The sequence below is a fragment of the Camarhynchus parvulus genome, chromosome 1 (genome assembly GCF_901933205.1).
Source record: "Camarhynchus parvulus chromosome 1, STF_HiC, whole genome shotgun sequence".
NCBI classification, from domain to species: Eukaryota; Metazoa; Chordata; class Aves; order Passeriformes; family Thraupidae; genus Camarhynchus; species Camarhynchus parvulus.
In genome coordinates, this window is record NC_044571.1 from 22,416,025 (window position 1) to 22,436,707 (window position 20,683).

The following is a 20,683-nucleotide window of genomic DNA, read 5'->3' on the forward strand; positions in this document are numbered from 1 at the left end:
ATACTTTGTTAGTTTTCAATAGTGGTTCATAGAACATTTACAGCACTGAATGGTGAAAAATAAAATCTGTGCTTGACATTCTGTGAAAAAAGAAAGTATGAATGTACATGAAAAGGAATGAGAATTAACATTTATCTTGACTGGATTCTTATCAGCATAGACAGTTACACAGAAAGAAGTGATGATTGACATAATTTCTATTTCTATTATTTTGTAAGAAATGCATACTAGTAAATTGATACAACCAAGAAGGCTCATGACAAATTCCTCTTATGTCAGCTAATGTAAAATCAGGTAAAAATTTGAGAAAATCCCCTCCCTCTTAAATGAAAGATCAGCCACACTGCTAACTGACCTTGGTTCTTCCGTTTCTTATTTATGAAAGTTTTTCATAAGAACAAGAACACTTGAAGGTGTTGTATCACAAGAAATAAAACCAATTTATTGCATATTTTTCTTCTTCCAATATTTACTAAAGGAAGCTTTATGGAGTATGACATCTACTAGATTTGCTTCATTGATGATGAATGCAAGAGTGAACTCCAGATAATGCAATTTGAAGTACCTCAAGGTTGTGGGCTGGTGAGCACATGCATTCCATTTTGATATATTCCATGTGTAATTTTTTTACCTGTTGAAATAGCAGTAGTTTTTGTTTAATATAATTCCATCTATGAAAAATGTAATGAAATTGGCTTCATTTCCTAAACCAGGAGAGTAATGTAATATGGTATAAATTTACAGTAGCCTGCCTCTTCACCACTAGGTCTCTGAGTGAATAGATAAGCTACATAGTGTCTACTATACAGAAAAGGACATGCATTCAGGTATTTAGTTGTAAGTTCATACTGATGGATTTTGTAAACAGTTACCAATGTGTGCCATAAGGGTGTGTGGGAGGACACTGGCTGTTCCTTTGAGCATATCCAGTCAAAGACTTTCTTAATGGACAAGGGCATTTTCAGTGGAAAAAAAGTGGAGAAAACAATAAGCAAGAAGAACAATCATACAGAAGCACAAAACTGGTCAAGAGATGGAAAGAGAGTTAGGGATGAGAACAAATTTGGCTAGATGCATTAATTGGTAAAGATACATAGAGTGTGGAAATGTTTATTTTTTTCAGTATTATCTTACACAGATTTATTTTCTTATCAGTTTAAGAGGATGTGGTAAACAATGGGAGCAAACACAATGAAACATAAAACCTGACCATGATACTTGTGACCTCCACTTTGTGCCTGTAAGCAGAGAGTGCACGCATGTGTGCATGTGTGCCTGCACTTGTAAAATGCTGTCTCTAACAGCAAAGAAGAGGAGATGGGAGGTGGCTGGTTGCACTTGTATCTGATGTGAGACCTGTTCCCTGTCCATAGGGGAGGCTGAAGTTTTTGTCTGTCAGTCTGTGTGACTAACCACGTTAATGTCCTTGGTAAATTTGGGTCTGGGTCTGAATGTGTCCATAATTGAGTACCTGTTGCTACCAGTATCAGCTTTGATACTGGTTGAAACTGCAAAGGAAGTGGCAGCCGTGTCTCCAGCCCGGGCTGAGATATTGGGTCCCTGGGCACCAGTCTGGGCTCCAGCAGCTGGGCCGGAGCTGGCAAATCCTGGGCTGCTGAAGAAGGGTATGTGACTTTAGAACTTACCTTTAGAAGATCATGAGCTGTGCCCTTCCATCATACGTCAGCAGATGCCCTAGAGGAAAGGCTTCAGAAAAATAATATTTCTTAATTTTTATCTAAGTAAATTTGTTTTCTTTGTGCTTTTATATTTTAGACTTCTACTGTAGTGCTATGAGATAAATGCTTCTTCTATAACCATGAAAACACTGTCATCTTCATTTATTTGGGGTTCAACTGTGGGGAATTTAGTACCTGCAGAATAGATGGCTGGTGACTTGTTTTCTAGTTGAACGCTTTTCCTATCCATTTCACTAGTTTTTGTAGTTGTTTTCACCTATTTTCACCATCGATATACAGTCAAAGGACTGGCTCTGCATTGGAAGTGATCATTAAGTGTGCTTCATGTTTGCAGAGTGGCCTCTAAAGAAATTTGCAGACATCAATACACATGGTGCATATAATTTAATAGCATTTTTTTAGTAGTTTGAAATGAGTCTTTTTAGTAGATTGCAATTCAGCAAGAGTATGGTTTACTCTCCACTGAGCAGAAAGTTACCAAAGCTGTATACTTCTATTTGTTTATTTAGTCATTTAGTTATTCCATTGCTCATGTGAAGATTTCATTCCAAAGGACTTTTCCTTTGTGAGTGGTAAAGATGCCTGCATATTAGGGCACCAAATAACTACCTAGCTTTATTTCAGAGGCGACATTTCCTCTCTTCCCCTCAGGTGTTATTTCCATTTCAGTGTCAAGAACATCTCATCCTGACATTTTGAGGACTAAATTTATTTCTGAAACTGCTCCTGCAAAGCTCGCCTGATTGTGTCCTATTGAGGACAATACGTTCCTTATAGAAGATGCTAAAAAAATGAAAAGTGAACTTTAGGTTCCCTGTGAAGGAAAAAGGCTACTTATGAAGGAAAGAGTTTCCTATGAAGGAAAAAGTTGCTGAGGTGATTTGTCATGAACTGACTGCATAGCAAGAACATGTTTTTCCATCTAGATAAATATATGGTTTTCTCTAATCAGACCAGGCATCTGGACACGACAGCCAACTGCAAATGGAAATAATGTGCCACAGTTTATCCCTTTGCCATAAGACTGCTTTTAGAAGCATTTTGGGAGGCATTTTTCTACCTGGAATCCTAATTCTTAGTATGATTTCTTAGTCTAGAACAACAGCCTGAGTCATCTTTTTGCAGGATCAAACCAAAACTGTCACTAATTTCTTCTAAAGTCACATCTTTTCTTTCTAAGAGAAATGGGATTGTCATTCGTCTCTTAACTTTGCTTTGTAGCAACATTCATTTATCCTATTGGAATCATATTACATTCTCTTGGTCAAACTGTCATGCTCCAAAAGAGGGAGATGGATGGGACCACAAAGCTGTGAAGTGATGATCATCTGGCTCTTACACTCAGTTTTCTCATGAAAGAGAAGAAGAATCATAGAACTATAGGAGTAAATATTACTTGGCCATCCATTTAATGTCACATTCCAGTCACTATTTATTTATTTAATTTTGCTCTAAACTCCTTTAGAAACCATGAAATATCTGTTTTCCTTTAGCATCTTCATAAATAATTCTTATATATATTGAGTTAATTAGACCCCTTCTTTGAAAAGAAAACTGTCTGTGAACACAGATCTAGGCACTAATTACCACTATGGGTATATCTTCAATTATTATTCCTTAAATGAAATTTTTTTTTTACTGGAAATTTCCAATTTATTTGCTACAGAAAGAGATTAAAAAGAAGCTCTCTTGTAGAATGTGAGAAAAAGGAAAAAAAAAATAGACCAATGTGAATGGCCAATGTGAATGTGTCTCCAGTTGAAACCAGACTGAAATTACACCTACATTATCCAGGTTACATCCCAGGAGATCCTGCTCTGACTTGTTTCCTTTTTTGCCTTTGTTGAAAATTTTAAATGATCTAATAAGAACCAGATTTTGCAAATGTTTCATGTTAAATGAATCAATATAACCTGAAAATATAGGATGTCATATTTTCAAAAGGTGATTGGGTAATTAGAATTTTTGTCATTTTATGCTAAAGCATAAAATTTAACAACATATTTCACCAAGGGGATTTACTATTCTGCACACACAGATATGTCTTTGAAGAAGATGAGGGCAAAGATTCCCCGAAGGAAATTTATGAGCTGCTGAGTATCTTTTAAAGAGACAGTATAAGATATATCATATAGGTCAACAACAAAAGATGTAAATCCCGAGTTTATCTGAAAAAGAATTCTCTGGCTCTCCACGTTAGGATTTATTCTCAGGTTGGTCTTCAATTCAAGAGTACAGGAATTCCTACTAATACAGGAAACCAACCTAAGTACTGTCCCCTATTGATGTCTCATCCCAAATTGAAAGGTTTAATATAAATTTGTCTTAACTGGTTCTGTGCATGAAAATGAACTTCCTACATGTAAATGAATAAATTATTTCCTTTTGTCAGTCCCTTGGAGAAAAAAAAAAAGAGGAAAAAAGCCAAAGAGATAATCAATCAATTCCAAAAGGGATAAACTCATCTATCACTTATGTTTGAGGTTATAAGAACAGACAAAAAGTTACCCAAGTATTCAGACCTTGGTTCAGTTTTTTGCCTGTCAAGAATTTATATTTCTTTTAGAACTCACTCTATGAGATATTCAAAACTTTTTATAGGAGACAGCCAATTATTTTTATATGTAGACTGCATTTAACCTCACACAGTCTGAACTGTGCTCTCACTTATTTGCTCTGCTCTGAGCTATTTATTTAGGTTTAACAACACTGAGAAAGCTTTCAGAACTGTGAGAAAATAGAAATATCAAGAGGTGATCTAAACCACTATGTAAAGACAATATAAAAATGTTAGGATTTGGTAAAGATGTTCAGAGCGTCACAAAGTCTGGTAACATAAATGTAAATAATTTTCCTTTGTTTGAGTTTGGTGGCCCATGTAAGATAGATTGTACAATAAAGTGAAAGGCTAAACTTCATTTTACTCAATCTCCTAAAACAACAGTAATTTCTCAAGGTGCTAAGTTAACATAAAATATCAGCTGAAAAACTGTGTATGACATTGGAATCTAAGCATGAGAATATGTGAGAGGATTGATATTGCTTTTATGAATGTGAAATGAGTATTAATAATTTTTTTCCTTCTTCTGAGTGGACCACACGCATTACACATCAGTGGTGCCAAGGGTTTTTTCCTATTCATAAACTCAGCTATATTCAGCTTCTCTTTACATTTGTAAAGATCATTATTCAGCCACAGTCTTAACCATACATTAAAGCATACACATAATCCATTGAAGCATTCTTCTGAGACACTCTGTTTTCATTCTGAAATGTGTTTTCTCTACATACTTTTGATATGCCCTCTCTAGAGGTCACAGCCTGTCAATGTCACACTGCTGCTAGATTTCATGCATTAACTCTGTCAACTACTTCTGAACAATTTGGTAGGAAGCATTCTATTGCGTTGAGAGCACTGCATTCCCATGGATCTGATAGGGATTCCAGTCCAACTTCTGTTCTTTCCTTGCACAAAACTGCCTTTCATGACTCTCAAGCAGAATCACTCCTTCCTACTAGAAGTGGCTTCAGTATTTGCTGTTGACAAACTGTGCTTGCCACTGCAATGACTGTGGGAATGCAACGAGCTTCTGGCATTGTATGCTGCCACCGGGCACTCTGTTAAGGGAGTTACATCAAGTTGCTCAAGAAGACAATGTTATTATCTCAGAGATTTTGTTTGCCTGTTGAAAAAATCTAATCAGGCTCATGAAGGAAACAAATCTACTTTGCAATGAAACATCAGCTAAAGGAATGAACAAAGAGATATCCTAAAAGCATGTGTCACAATCTTATAATAATAGAGTCATTCTTGAAAGGGTTGTTGTGAGTCCTTCATGGGTGCTGGCAGCTGCCAGCAGTGAGTAACGTACTTGAATAAAGAGGAAGACCTGCTGAAGGGTCTCCCTTATGCTGTTGTGTGTCCCTGAATAAGTCCGGCAAAGCACTCTCCAATGCAGCAGGACTGCTCAGTGAGGTGCCCCCCTCATGGGACACTGACAGGCTGTTGGGAACAGGGCTCAGCTTTCCTGGGACACCAACAGACAAATCAAATACTAAGGCTTGAGGAAATTTCCCACACTGAAGGTTAAGGAAATCTCCCTTTTTCACATGACTGAAAATATTATTTAGTATTATTAAATAAATCCTTGACCAATCTGCTCTGAACAGAACATCTTACCTTCAAATGGTGCATGTAGAAATTGTGCATGTAGAAACTGTGCATTGCAGAAATTGCTAGTACTTTGTACATTTCTAATACTGAAATATACCTAATGAATTAAAAATTACTCGAATTCAGCACTGGTCTCCTGTTCTTATCCCCCTCCCCCACAAAAAAAAAAGTCAATTTACTGAAAATCTTTGTTTACTGTTGCAAATATACTAGAAAATTATCTGTTTTCCTCTAGTGCACATAAATTTTGCAAAGGAATATGCCCAAATTTAATATGTAAAAATATAACTTGAAAGTAATTCCTCACAAAAAATGGGGCCCAGTCAGTTTTGATTAAACCAACAAGCTTTAGTAGTCAAAGTGTTTTTTAAAAAATATATGAAGAAAGAGAACTGTGATATATTTAATAGTCTGCTTGCTGTCATTCTTTTATAAACTTGTCCTTTTTCTTTTCACATTTTGCTACAGCTGTCTTTCAGACATCTGATTTTTTTTCTGACTCCTAACTATTCCACAGAAATCTTCCTCTGAGCTCTGAAATCCACTAAAGGTCAAGCTTGTTGTCTTCTAATTCATACAGAGGGTGACAGAAATACTGCTAAAACTCCATCTTTTGAAGATCAGGTCTGAAGCAAATGAATATGAAAAAGATATTCTTCCTCAGCAGGAGAATGAAAAAAAAAAGTTTAAAATATTGGACAGCTGATTCAATCTCTAACATCAGAGAATGAATCTCATTATAACCTGACATGATTTTGTGGGGTCTCTCATTAGGGAAAGCTTATGTCACATAAGCACATGCACAAAGCAGCAAAATGTTAAACAGTCAGTATCAGAATTACTAATTAGGTAAGACATACATGTATTTCTTTAGAGTAGAGAGAGATAGGAAACTGGAATTAAATTATCATCAGATAACTCCCTTTGTATTAGACAGTTCCCTCTGATTTCAGGTGTGGCAGATTGAGGCCATCTACCTGCTATGCAGTAAAGCATCCAAACTGAAAAAAAAAAGGAGTTATGGTTGGCTCATTTTCTATTCCAGCAGCTAAGAACATTTTATCACTGCTAGAGTAGGATTTACGTGAGGGCAGACTCTTTTAACTGAGTTCTCATTGACCATTCCAAAGAGCTTCTGAAAAAGCACAAAGGCATTCTCCTCTTGTCTATTATCTGATATGGAAGGAACCATTATCAAGACAGGAACATTTTATTTTAGGCATCATGTTCTACCTCTTTGTAGTTACTAAAAAGAATCTTAACACAAAACTTTTAATGTATTGAAAAGAGAGAAAACATGAATTCATGCATATTTTAAAAATTAAGAAACACTTCAAATTTTAATGTCTGTGTTAAAAACTTTGTTTGTTATCTTTGGATCATATTATTCGAACAAGAAGCGAAGACAGAAAAACACAGAGAAAATGAACACTTACCACTCGCACCATGGTTGGATCTAAACTGAAATGTAATTTGGAGAATTTTCTAGTTTGGTAGTGCTTAATTTGGGGATTATTACAACATTATCCTTAACATTTTGCAATAAAACTAATAATGTACACTCAGCTTTGAAGAAAGCTTTTGCCAGGAACTCTCAAAAAGATGCACACTGTTCTGCATCTGCTATCACATATATCTCTGTTTATAGTTTTATAGTTGCTTGGGAGACAAAATATGCGTTGCCCTATCACTTTCATTTTTATCTTTCATTCACCTTTTACTTTTTTTTTCTAATCTAATTCAGTAATTATTTAAAAATTAATTGATGGACAAGTGAGGGGAGACTAAATTTCTAGTGTTGCTCTTTGTGAAACATAGCTGCTATCCAGGCTGAAATAAGATAGCCATAGAACAGCTATTTCACACCATACTGTACTAGGCAGTGTTCTCCATATAATCAGAATGTAATTACCTTGAAGCACGAAGCATGAGCACTGCTGATGACATGGCTTTTTTATATGAATTTTTTTTGTTTATTTTTTATTGCATCTTCCTTGTAATTAAATTAAAGTTGATGGACACATCTATAAATACAAACCAGTAAATTACTGTGATAGTGCTGGACAACTGAGTCAAAGAAAAATTATATTTTTTCCACTTAGTACTAAAATATTTATAGGACCTAAAATAATGACAGTGATTAGCAGTCCAAGACATTCAAAAAGGTCTTGTTTGATTTATGAAGGTGCTTTTATGCTTGTTTTCTTTATTCCTTGCTAATACTGCATCCAGAAGCCTGTGGTTCCTCTTTCTTAAATTCACTTGGATCTGCCCCTGAGACCAAAGATGTATTAAGAAATGAAACGGCATACAGTGCTTCTCTTTCTGTTTTTACCTGTGCAGGCCTGACCTCTTCAGTGAATTTAGGCTGAGAACAGCTTCCTTTCTTTCCAGGTGTGTCCCTCAGGTTTGTTTCTACCCATCATACTTTACTTGTTCTTACCCTTGGAACAATATCTTTTTTACCTGAACTAAATTCTGCTGTTGCTTATGCTGTTAAATCTCATACATTCACTGTATAGGCACAGATGTGAAATGGCTGCTTCCAAAGTATTTATTCTTCCCAATGCATTTTGGTGAAATAAAACAAATGAGTAGTGAGATTCTACCATTAAATGTAGCATTCAGGGTGAATTTCCCAATCTGATCCTTATCAGCTCAGAATAAAGTTTAAGCTTTTCCTCCCTTCTTGAGCTATTTATGTTATTTTGAAAGATCCAAATGCATACATTTCATCCATATTTTATTCAGAATCACTTTTCTTTTCAAATGCTTGGAGTACTATTTCCCCCTCCCCTCAAAATTGTTTGGATTTTCTTTTGAATATCCTTTTATATCTTACTTCATGTCTTGCACGGACAAGGTCATTCTAGGACAATAGCACTGCTCGGAGAGAAGCATGAGTTTTTAAGGAGCTCGTTCAGTTTTCTGTAATGGCACCTATGAATGTAATGCACATATATCAAATGCATTTGCATATAAGATATATACCCATGTGTAAAGTTAAGGGCATCTCTGTATATACCAGAATACAGATATACATGTTCATGAGTATAAACACCAAGTTGTATGGTTTGTATTTTAGACATATTTAAAAACAAAACTGAATTACTTTTAATAGGTTTTTGTATGCTCCTAGAGATAGAAGCAAGCATGCATATATGCATTAATAGAAGATAAACCCTGTCTTGAAAACACTGCATGTTATCTAAAATACAGTAACACCTCCTTATGTGTTTTCTTCTTCCACTTGAGATTTAGATAACTGCTTCTTAGAGTACAATTATTTTTCCTCTGTTTCAAAGAAAAATACAGCTCATTAGCCTAATGTTATGTGGAAGGCCACTCCAACCCTTCATTTACTCTAGCTGATAGAAGCTGAAGTAGAATTTGAACATTTTACTACATAGCTCAGGTATGATATTTGGGTAATTTCACATTTATTGAAGAAGTTATTAAAAGAAAATATGGTGACACAGGCTGTAAATTCCTGAACCAAAAGAATATATCATGGACAGTTGATATTTGAGATATGTACTGAAATCGATTCTAATAACAGAAGTCTTTATCCTTTACACATCAGTAAACAGGAAAAGGTCAAGTATGGCTTGGAGAAGCACTTCAAACATATTCAACTCCAAATTCTTCTTGTTTATCTTCTTAATCCAAATTCCTTTGTGAAATTACAAATAATAGTTCTTCTAGCTAAAATAATAATGATAATAATGTCAGTCTATTCTGCTGTTCAACGCAAAAATATTCCTGCCACTTTCCTAAAAAGTTAAACTTCTCAGTAAAAAGTGAATATTTTTCTGTGTGTATTTTGGGTAGTTTACAAAGTACCACCAAATGCAAGATGTATAATGGGTTAGACATTGTTATTTAGGGAATACACTCATGAAAAAGCAACCAGAGAAGTGGTCTTTGAATGACCTGTGCTCAACCTTGAGGAGCTGGAAGTTCAACATTGGCTGAGTGCAACATGCTGCACCAATGTGCTACACCCAGGACAGGGACATTTACTGTCCTGATTTCAGCTGGGATAGAATTAATTTTCTTCTTAGTAGCTGTTACAGTGCTGTGGTTTTTTTTTTACTTGGTATGAGAATAATATGAGAAAATGATATTTTGTCTGTTCCTAGAGACTGCTTGTCCTAAATCAAGGACTTTTGATTTTGCCATGCTCTGCCAGTGAGGGGCGGCACATAAAGGCGGGAGAGGCCATGGTCAGTACAGGTGACATGAACTGGCCAAAGGGATATTCAATACCACAGAATGTCATGACCAGCATATAAAGTGGGGGAGTGAGGGGCTGACTGCTGCTTAGGAATGAGCTGGGAACTGGTTGGTTGGTGAGCAGCAGCTGTTATATATCACTTGCTCCTCTTGGGTTCTGTTACTCTCTTTGCCTCTGTAACTGCAATTATTATTCTTATAAACACTAATATTAGCATATGTATTATTATGTTAGTGTTTTGTTTCTTTTTTCATTTATGTTTTCAAACAAATTCATAGGAAGATCAGGTGTGAGAAGATTAGATCCTTGTTTTTAATAATCTAAAGATGAATTTTACCCATATACTTCCACTTCCATGTAGAAGATGTTTCACCACTAAGGTGTGAGTAAACTGAATATCTGTTCTGCAGTCCTGGAAGATCTCTTACACTTAGGAGCCTTTGGAAATTCTTAGACCCTAAACAAGTCTTTTAAAACTAGAATTTGTCATCACAGGCAGTTCAGAAATTCCTTTAACTGCACTTCTTCCATTCAAAAATAATGTTGAGCAAGAAAAATGCAAAATGCATGGAATATTATTAACAAAAGGTCAGTCATAAAAGGAAAAAAACTTATGTGAAGAAATTGACAATCAAAAAATGAAGAAATGTCATTACATTTCTCTCTTCCTTTTTTATTTGAATGTTGTATCATGGTACATTAAAAAATTCAAAAATAAAGAAATATTCATTTCCTTGCAGCGCTGCAATCTGAGTGGAATTGATTAAAGTTTGTGTGTGGTAAAGTTATTAAATGTAGCATTTGATTTTTTGTATCTTATAGGATTAGGTAAAAAATTTCAACAATGTAAAACTCACAAGAAAGACTCGTACAAGACATCCATTGGTCTCTTATAAAGAGAAGAGTTCCACAGCCTTTTACCACAAAGCTTTAACAAGTCTAATACAGAGATAACAACTGTTAGATTCCCATTATCTACTAGCTATATACCTATTAAATATAGTGAAGATAAAGCACTTGGGTAGATCAGTGCTCTTCAAGTATGGTTTAAAGATTTACAAGATATAACATGACTAGAGGCCTTTAGATGTTCACCATATAATCCATTATCTCCCAGAGTACACACCTGAACTCAAAGTCAGAATATATTGTAAAGTTCTTAGTGACAACAGAACTGCTACACAGCATGATCAAAGGGATTGGCATTAAAAACTGTGTCTAAGATGACCTTCAGAGTTGGAAGGAATTAGGGAAGAGACAATGTCCGCATTTTAGAAGGGTGTGTTCACTGATTCAACAACAAATACAGAGCTACACATACACTGAATTTCACTTACTACTAATCTAATTATTATGACCCAGCTTTTGTTCTGTGTGGACAGCTGGCTGCCTTTCCTTCACCAAGACACTATTGAATATGTAATATATAGTGGCTGGAACCTCCCTGGGAAACTGCCCTCAAGGACAAAGGAGCAGAACAGAGCTGGCAGGTTAAGTACATTTTTTTCAGGCCTTAGGAACTCTTTAATTACCCCATGTAACAAATCAGGTAGGAAAGGCAGGAGACCAGCATGGTCGGCCCCCTGAACAAACTATAGTATAAGAAGGAAAATGCACAGGCAAGGGAATCAGAGATAAGCATTCTAAGAAAAATACTGGGGCTCTGTGCAACTATGTAGAGATGGGATGAGCAAAGCTAAGAATAAGTTGGAGTGGATAATTTGGCAGAAAATGTGAAGATTTATAAGATGGGTTTATGCAAATATATTTCTCAGTAAAGGAAGGTGTATTTTTCATAATAATTAAGACAAGAGAACTAGTGAAAATAAGCATAGGGAAGTTTTTTCCCTGGCAATCTGTCTTCTCTTAAGTGCTTTATCCTCAAGGCAGGGACTGGGGGAACATACACATTTTCATTCAGGAAGATCAGGTTTGAGGCCACCTGAGGAACCTGGACATACAAAAGACCATGTGACCCAATAAGATGCAATATTTAAAGCAGTCAGTTCCTCTAAACTGATGAACAAATTTTTTAGCCACTTTGCTGATGAAACTTTCCGCATTCTTTCAGTGGCAGAAGTTCACTTCTGGCCCTTTCAGAAGTCTCTATATAATAGCATATATTATAATTCTCCGGCATTTAGTTTCCTAGCAATTTCAGTGAATACCTCTTTAAAAGTTCAAGGGTAATCATTCTGGATAAAATGAAAAGTTACAATTCACCACTGTCAGTATTGTTTGCCCATTATCCTTCCTTGTAATAATAGGGGTGAAACAAGGTCTTCTTTCACCCCCCTCTAATGGCAAAAGTCCTTTTGAAGGAGATCTGTATGTAAACTAGCAATAATTTTGACAAAAGAACCCAAGCATATATATATATATATATATATATATATATATATAGTGAATCTAAAAGAACACAAGTGAAGATATATTTTAAAGTTTATTCAATAAGTATAAACATCCATGTTTATAAAAATTTGAGAGCACCAGTATGGCACTCTATAATTCTCCTCCAGGACAGATTTCCTCAGCTCCCATGGTTTTAGCATATTTTTGATCTCTTCAGAGGATAACCTTATCATATAGATCACATCACTGCTCTCTAAGAGTTCCTATTTGAGAATTTGTCATCACATCATCTGGTCACACTGCCATGACTTGGTAGTCAGGTCTGGAAACCCTTTGCTGCAAATGAGATCAGTGAAATAAGTGAGACCAAGCATGTATATATGGTCCTACCTGTCATTTGTTAATGAGACGCATTCTCTCTCAGTGACTTCAAATATCAGTGCTTGCTGTAGTGATTTACCTAACTGCATATTTTATTCTAGTTATACTGGGCCACTTGCTGACACTTCTGCACTAACTGTGTCTTTGATGTCTATTTTAAGTTATTAAGATTTGTTTGCAGAAAACAAGTCATGTTCTTGACAGTTGCTTTCCCTTTCCTTCCTTAATATAAAACTATCTGTATTTATGAATGTACTCTGGAGCAATTATTCATTTTAAGTACAGAAAGCCATAGCATAAATATATTTGTAGATTAACTAGAGAGGCTTCTGCTACTACTTCTTCTCTGTTCAGAATGATGTAATACAGAACAGGCAGAACAGGCAGAATGTAGAATTTAGACATTTTTCTGCATTAAAATAGTACTTGTTTTTATTTTGTCTTTCAGTTCTTCTCAGAAAATTTGCTTGCTGACTATTTTAATGTTAGCAGTTAATTATAATTTAATTTCAGATAAAAATTTATACACACACACACACATACATACACACACATATATATATTTATATATTAGGAGAATAAGGCCTTTAATCTACCATATACACATCTATTTATATATATATTTATAATGCTGTAAGATATTTTCATTTCAAGAAATAATTGTAGCAAATAAACTTTAAATGCACACAAAATGCACACTTCACCATGGACAAAATTGGACAAATAGCACACCTTTTTAAAATTCCTATTGTGGTTTATAACATCATCATATTTACATCTGTGATTTTCAAATTAACCATAGGATTTTAAAGCCTTATTAATGAATAGTAGGAAGTAGCTTATTCACTGCTGCTACTGCATGATCAGTGGGTGCTGTGTGTCCTAACTAAAATGTGATTCTTTTATTTGCAAAAATGGGGAGGGGCGGCGTGTTTGTGAGAATAAGATGGGAGATTTCTTTAAGACAAATGCAGAAAGTGAAGTATAGAAACTAAATTTTAGAGGAAATGTATCCACATTTAACATTGTACCACTCTTCCCTAAATATTTATTCACATAAACCCTAAGTAATTCCAGCTAAAATTACTTCAGAGAATTCTTAACAGATGAGACAAACAGAATAGAACTTCCTGGTTTTAAATATTTTTTGAAGAGTGAAAAAGAGAAAATATTATGAAAAAGTATTCTGGGTAAATTATATGTATAAATAGCAAAAGACATGCATTTGTGTACTCCTTTTTTTCAGTAGGTTTCAAAAACAAATTCATCTCTGGACATAAGGTCCAATTAAAATGTCACAGAGTCATGGGGTGAAGCTTACCCTAAAGCACTTCCCTGACAAAGAAGACCTTGACTACATCTGACCAGCTCTAACTGACTAGATTAATGTAGATGATCTGGAAAACAAAGACACATGAGAAAAATTGTGCAATACATAACCTCACACTTTGGTAATAAATTTGAGAAAGAAAATGGGAGGATGACAAAAAAACAGTTGACAACTGCACTTTGGCTTTAGATACAGAGAAAGTCAAAGAGATTGTCCAGAGGCTACTTGACTACAGAAGTCTTTTCAGGCTTAGGCCATAAGTCTAATATGGAAAGTAAAAAGTATTTTTAAAAGCAAGTCCTTTGTGGGGGGCAGAAACATGTCCCTGTATGCTGACAGTGCAGCTAGCAGAGTCTGTAGAGGAGATATAATGAAAATATGCTGGACCCCCAGCTGGGCCAGGCACATCCAGGGGTGGGAGTGAGCTCCCTGTGGCCCAGGGCCCGTGTGGTGGGAAAGGGAAAGAGGCCATCAGTGGTCTGTGTGGTGTAGAGAAAAAGAAACTCTTATCTGTGCATATAGATCTCTATCAAAGAGAAATAGCCTAGTGAGAAAGACAAGATCGGGGAATAATGACAGAAGGGAAAAGCAAATACTATGACAAAATGCTTTCAATTTTTATTTGAGATCCATCATTTTTGTATGCAAGTACCTACAATTCAAAATTAATGTTTCTTACCTTCCTTGAATATCTTTTCACTCTACTATACCACTTTATCTGAACCATTGAACCATCTGATAACACTTACTGTGTTCCTAGTTTTACCCCAGAGAAACTGCATTGGCTCCAGACAGTTTCCTCTGATCTATGTAAGGATGATGAAGATGAAACTCTAACTGTTTGATTTCCACTGTAACAGAATGAGGACAACCATGTTATAGGCTTTTGACATAGTCCATTCTGTTGCAGCTTCAGGAAATTAATGTCTTAAAAATACCCTCTCTTTTGCATTTTTTAATGTCCAGTTTAACATTTCCAGCTACATTAACCTTGCTATAAGTGATTCAATTATTTATAAATTCCTTATTTCTAAAATAATTTATATTAAGCACAATTTGTGCCCTCCACAACTTGAATTTTCTTATTAATTTACATTTCCAAATTATTGATCCTGGTAAAAAAGCCTATTTTTATTAGTGGGATTGTTCTTTTGTGACTTGGTTTTGACATAAAGAATGGCATTTGGGCTACTTGTTTGACAGAATTCAGTAAATGGATGACTAATTTGAAGCTCTTTATGGTAGTGATAGCTGGATTGCCTGATGGAATAAATAATTCCACCTTCTTTCCAGTTCTTATATAGTTTACAGTTACTAGACATGGATAAGAATAAATTTATCACTTTCATAAAGAGGAGTTTTAAAGGCACAAAAAATAATCCCAGGTTTTGGTTTGATTTTCTTTTTCTTTTTTTTTTTTTTTTGCTTTGTTTTTGTTTGGTTTTTATTTTTGGTAGTTTTTTTTGTTGTTTTATTTGATGGATTTTTTTTTTGGTTTTGTGTGTGTGTGTGCATGTATTTTGTTTATTTTGTTTTGTTTATAAAACTCTTTTTAAAATATTGTAACTATTTTAAAATCTTCTTTATATCATTGATCTACCCTTTATATCCAGAAAATTTATTGGTTAAAAGAGCAACTACAGTTATGAACACCACTTGTGCTAGTGCACTCAACATGTCAAAGTTAAAGATACATTTTCTGCTTATAAATGAGTAACCTTTTAATATAACCAAAAAACGACTGAATTTTCCACCCTATATGTCTTGAGACTTCATTTGAATCTTACAAATTGCTCTGACTCTGACCTTTTCATGCAAGATAAGTCAAATGTGGTGACATTATCAAAATCTGTATTTTATAATTTTTATATTCATGATTTCTTAATACTGTAAAGAATATTTTGTAATCTTTTTGCTTCAATTGCATTAAAATTTCATTTTATTTGACTTTTCAAACAATTATTAAGACTCTACAAGTCATGTCTGTGAAGAAAATATGTTTTAAACATTTTTTCAACAGTTTCATATTTCTACTTCACTATACAAACACAGTTCCTAAGTAACAGATGTTACTGTTGTTTTTTTATCTGAATTTCACATATTGAATGATAGAGAAACAGTGCAAATCTTATTAATTTAATATCTTCCCACATAAATATGTTATTAGATGTGCATTTAGAAAATGGAAGTTGAATTTTTGTAATTTCCTGACAGATAACATTTTTAGGTGCCCTGATTTGTTAGAAAAAAGAACATTCAAGTTATGGAAGAATATGAAGCAATTCCTAGAGTGACAAGAGTGACTTGGGGCATCTGAAAGCTTGAAAACCTTGGAATGGAAATATTTCAATTCGAGTACATATCATAGCAATTTTGAAGATATTTCCAAGATAATATAAGAAATATATTAATAAAATTTGTTGACTGTCATGCTATGATTTTTTTTTCTTTTCTCTTCCTTGAACATCTACATGCTCCGTCCAATGTGAATGAAGGTCACAAAATAATCGTTCTTCATGTATGTCAAAGAATAGAGCAAAAAAGAGGGAAAAGGAATCCTCTTAACTTAATTATAAATTTATATATTTTTATCAGTATTTTACTTTCTTGTCTAGTTTAGTCAGTTCTCCCCATTGCCTTGTGTACAAAAATAAACAGCAAGAAGGAAAAGGGATGAATTGATTTTTTTTGTTTAATATCAAGATTAGACAGTTTGTATGCCATAATCAAATTTCATTTTAAATGCTGACCATGAAATTTTGTATGAAAGAAAATAAATGAAAGGTCTTTGGAATACTTTAGTGAAGTGAGAAAAGAACATAAATACTACTGCAATCATTATAACATTGATCTCCTTATTTTTGCTCTTTCTCTTGTTTGTTCAAATTCTAGTTTTACAAGGTATTTTTCATAGATAACAAAATGTATAGGGTTTTTTCCTACATTCATGAGAGATTCTTTGGCAAATGCAATTTCAGTTATATAAGAAAGTTTTTAAAAAATTCAAAGAAATTTAGCTAAAAAATAATGAAGGAAGAAAACTTTTAAGCTAAAAATTCAATTAATGGAAACATATCAGGCTTTGACCTCTGGTTTAAGGCAATAATAAATATGATGTATAAAAATTTGAATATTTCAATATCTACATTTTTAATATATACTTTAATGTAGTATACTTGGTAGCTCTTCTTTTTTATTAAAATCTCTCTCCTTTAGGAAAGCTACACTGTTCCATGCACACATAATGTAGTATGCATAAAGGAAATCTAAGTCTCAAAGATTCAGTTTTCATAGAATCATGGATTGGTTAAGATTGGAAAAGACCTCTGAGATCGTCAAGGCCAAGCATCAACCAGGCACCACCAGCATGTTCATTAAAACATGTCCTCAGGTGTCTTACTCCTATGCTTTCTCAATATTTCCAGGGCTGATGACTCCCCCACTTTCCTGGGCAGTCCGTTCAAATGTTTTACAACCCTTTCTATGAAATATAAAAAATTCCTAATATCTCATCTGAACTGCCTCTGGTGTGCAACTCGAGGCCATTTCCTCTCAAACTGTCACTTTTTCACTGGGGGAAGAGACTGACACCTATCTCACTACAATCTCCTTTGAGAAAGTGTGGCGACATCTGTCCTCAGCCTCTTTTTCTTCACGATAACAACTCCAGCTCCCTCAGTTGTTCCATACCCATTACTGGTTGCATTGCTCTTCTCTGGACATTCCCCAGCACCTCAATGTCTTTGTTGTAGTAAGGAGCTCAAAACTGAACACGCGACTCGAGGTGTGGCCTCAGCAGTGCCAAGTACAGAGGGATGAAACAGCCCTAGTCCTGCTGGCCAAAATATTCTTGATAAAAGCCGAGATGCCATTGGCCCTCTTGGCCACACGCTAGCTCATGTTCAGCTGGCTGTTGATCAGCCCCCCCAGGCCCTTTTCCATGGGAGCTTTCCACCCACACTGCCCAGCCTGTAACACTGCCTGGGATTGTTGTCACTTGTGCATGACCATGACACAGACTCAGACTGGGAGGGAATCTGAATCCTTTATTCAAAGAAACGAGCTGTCTCGGGGTTGGCTGCTTGTTCTCTGCCCCCGAGGTGAGTTGGGTGGTCCAGGGAGCGACCCCAGGCTCTGAAGAATGAGACTGGACTCTTTGCTGTTCGGTCTTCAGGTTGTTTATTAAGTCTTATCTACAAAATTTTCTTCCTGGCAGACAGAGGTCTGACCAGCAAGGCAGCCACGATGCTCTCCGACCGCCCCCAAGGCTGCTCCGTCTCTTATACCACAAATTACGTATATCATATTTACCTTTACCTTCCAATACCTATCACCCATGTTGGACAGTGCACCCCTTCCCCAAACCAATCCCGGAGTGCCAACACCACAGCAGAAGATGGAGAACAAGAAGAAGAAGGAAGAAGGATGAGACACGCCCTGTTCCCTCCATCTTGTCCCCATTACCTTTATACAAAAATTTTTAAAACTTATATTTCCACCCTGTGTACACCTTATAAAAACACCCTTTAAACCTGTGACACCTTCCAGCCCTCATACCAAACTGGCAATTCATTTGCAGGATCGAAATCCAGCCACCAAGTGTTCCGGGCATCATGCCAAGATCTCCGAGCCCCCTGACGGGGTTTCGGCTCTCGACGTGGTCTCGGGGGACTCCTCACATCCGGAGTGATGTGCAGAGTTCCCACAGAGCTGGTTTTATACACTTTTTCAAGCCACAGCATTTCCTTACATGGTAATTCTCACTACATGACCTATCCCATGTTGCCATATCAGCAACACACTTTCTAAATGGAGTGATCATGTGCTGTTCACCTGTCTGTCAGCTTCTGCCAGGCTCCTCTCTGTAGGGCTCTGCCACATAGCACCTCCTTCCCCAAGGTCAGGTGGAGACAGCCTCTCTGTGCCCCCCAGTGCTCCTTTGTGCCACCATGGCATTCTGGGGGCACATGCCACAGCCTGCAGCTCAACTCCATCCCATCTCTTCCCACAGTCACCCAAGTGTAGGACTTGACATTTTGCCTTATTGAACCTCATACTGCTGGCAAATCTTGAAAACACTGAAAGGTTTAGGTTTTGGAATGGGTTGGGTTTATTTCTTTTGGGTATAGGGGATTTTTCTTAATTTGGGGATTTTTTGGGTTGGGTTTGTTTGGTTTTTTTCATGTAGAGGAATTGTTTTTATTTCATGGATTTACCATAATCTGCTTAACATATTCCCATCAATTGTTTGCTTATTAAATTTGTTATAGGAAATTTCTATTTTAACAATGAATCACAAAATATACCTTTCATCTTTGTGCATTACTATTTCCAAACTAAGTATTTATGTCAGAGAATGTAAGGGATTAAAATTTTCTGTTTAGATTTTTGATGAAATAAAGTACAATTGAACAGTTTTTCATGCTACCATCACCCAAACTTCACTGCTTTCAAATATTTTTCTTACAGAATTCTGTTAGTGACAAAGATGAGGTTATCATCTAAATTTGCCTTTGGAAGCAGTCTGATGCTGGATCAAGATGCATGATAAGGAGAGAAATTAAGACATATCTGTGTGGTCAGCTGAGCCCAAAAGATCAGGGAGATTATTGTGAGGAATCAATTTAATTTTGATTTTTGTCTCAACATTGTTTGACCAGAGGTATGTGGTGGAAGGCTGCACACATGCCACACACAGTACGCAGGTAGGAGAAGATGCAGGAAGGACCTGTCTCTAGGGTCACTTCACCTGACGGACATTTCACATCCCACATGGAATAGGCAGTGAGTAGGAGACCACGGAGGACACTGTGCCCTCTAGAAATGTTCTCCAATTGGGTAGCAAAAAGGTCTCCACCAATGAGCTGCAGTCGAATGTTTGGCTGGCCAATAATCTTCTGACACACCTTAGGAGGAGTTGGGGGCTATAAAAGTAACTGTGTCACAAGCTGCTGGGCTTTTGCCCTCACTTGAAGTTCTTTGCTTGCTCTCGCTTGCTCACTTGCTCATCCTCTTGCTGGATGATACTGGACGTTTGGCTGGACACCTGCTGACCACCTCTGAGCCTCCTGCCTAGCCTGTGTCCTGCCCTACCACTTCATCTCCCTTGCCTCTTCCGTCTTCATCTGTTCTGCCTCCCAGTGTTCCTGCCCAGCCTGCCTGCCTTGCTCCTGCCTAGGCCACCTGCTTCCAACCCTGCTTCTCTGATCCAACCCACCACTGTGACCTCCTCTGTGACCTTGTCCAGGGTTCTGCACCTCCTGCCCAGTGCCCAGTCACCCACCTGGTGCATGCCTGCCCGTTGCCACAGGAGCTGTGCCTGCGCAGCCTCACCTCTGCGGGAGCTGTGCAGGCTCCCCAGCCGCCAGTGCGCACACACCCCCTGCCAGATGGATGCTGATGGCACTCCCCAACCTTCTGGTGGCAAGGCCTGCTTTTTCTCTCTGTCTCCCCTCTGTCTCCCCTCTCATTCCTTTTCTTTTTCCTTCCCCCTTTTCTGCCTTTCCTAT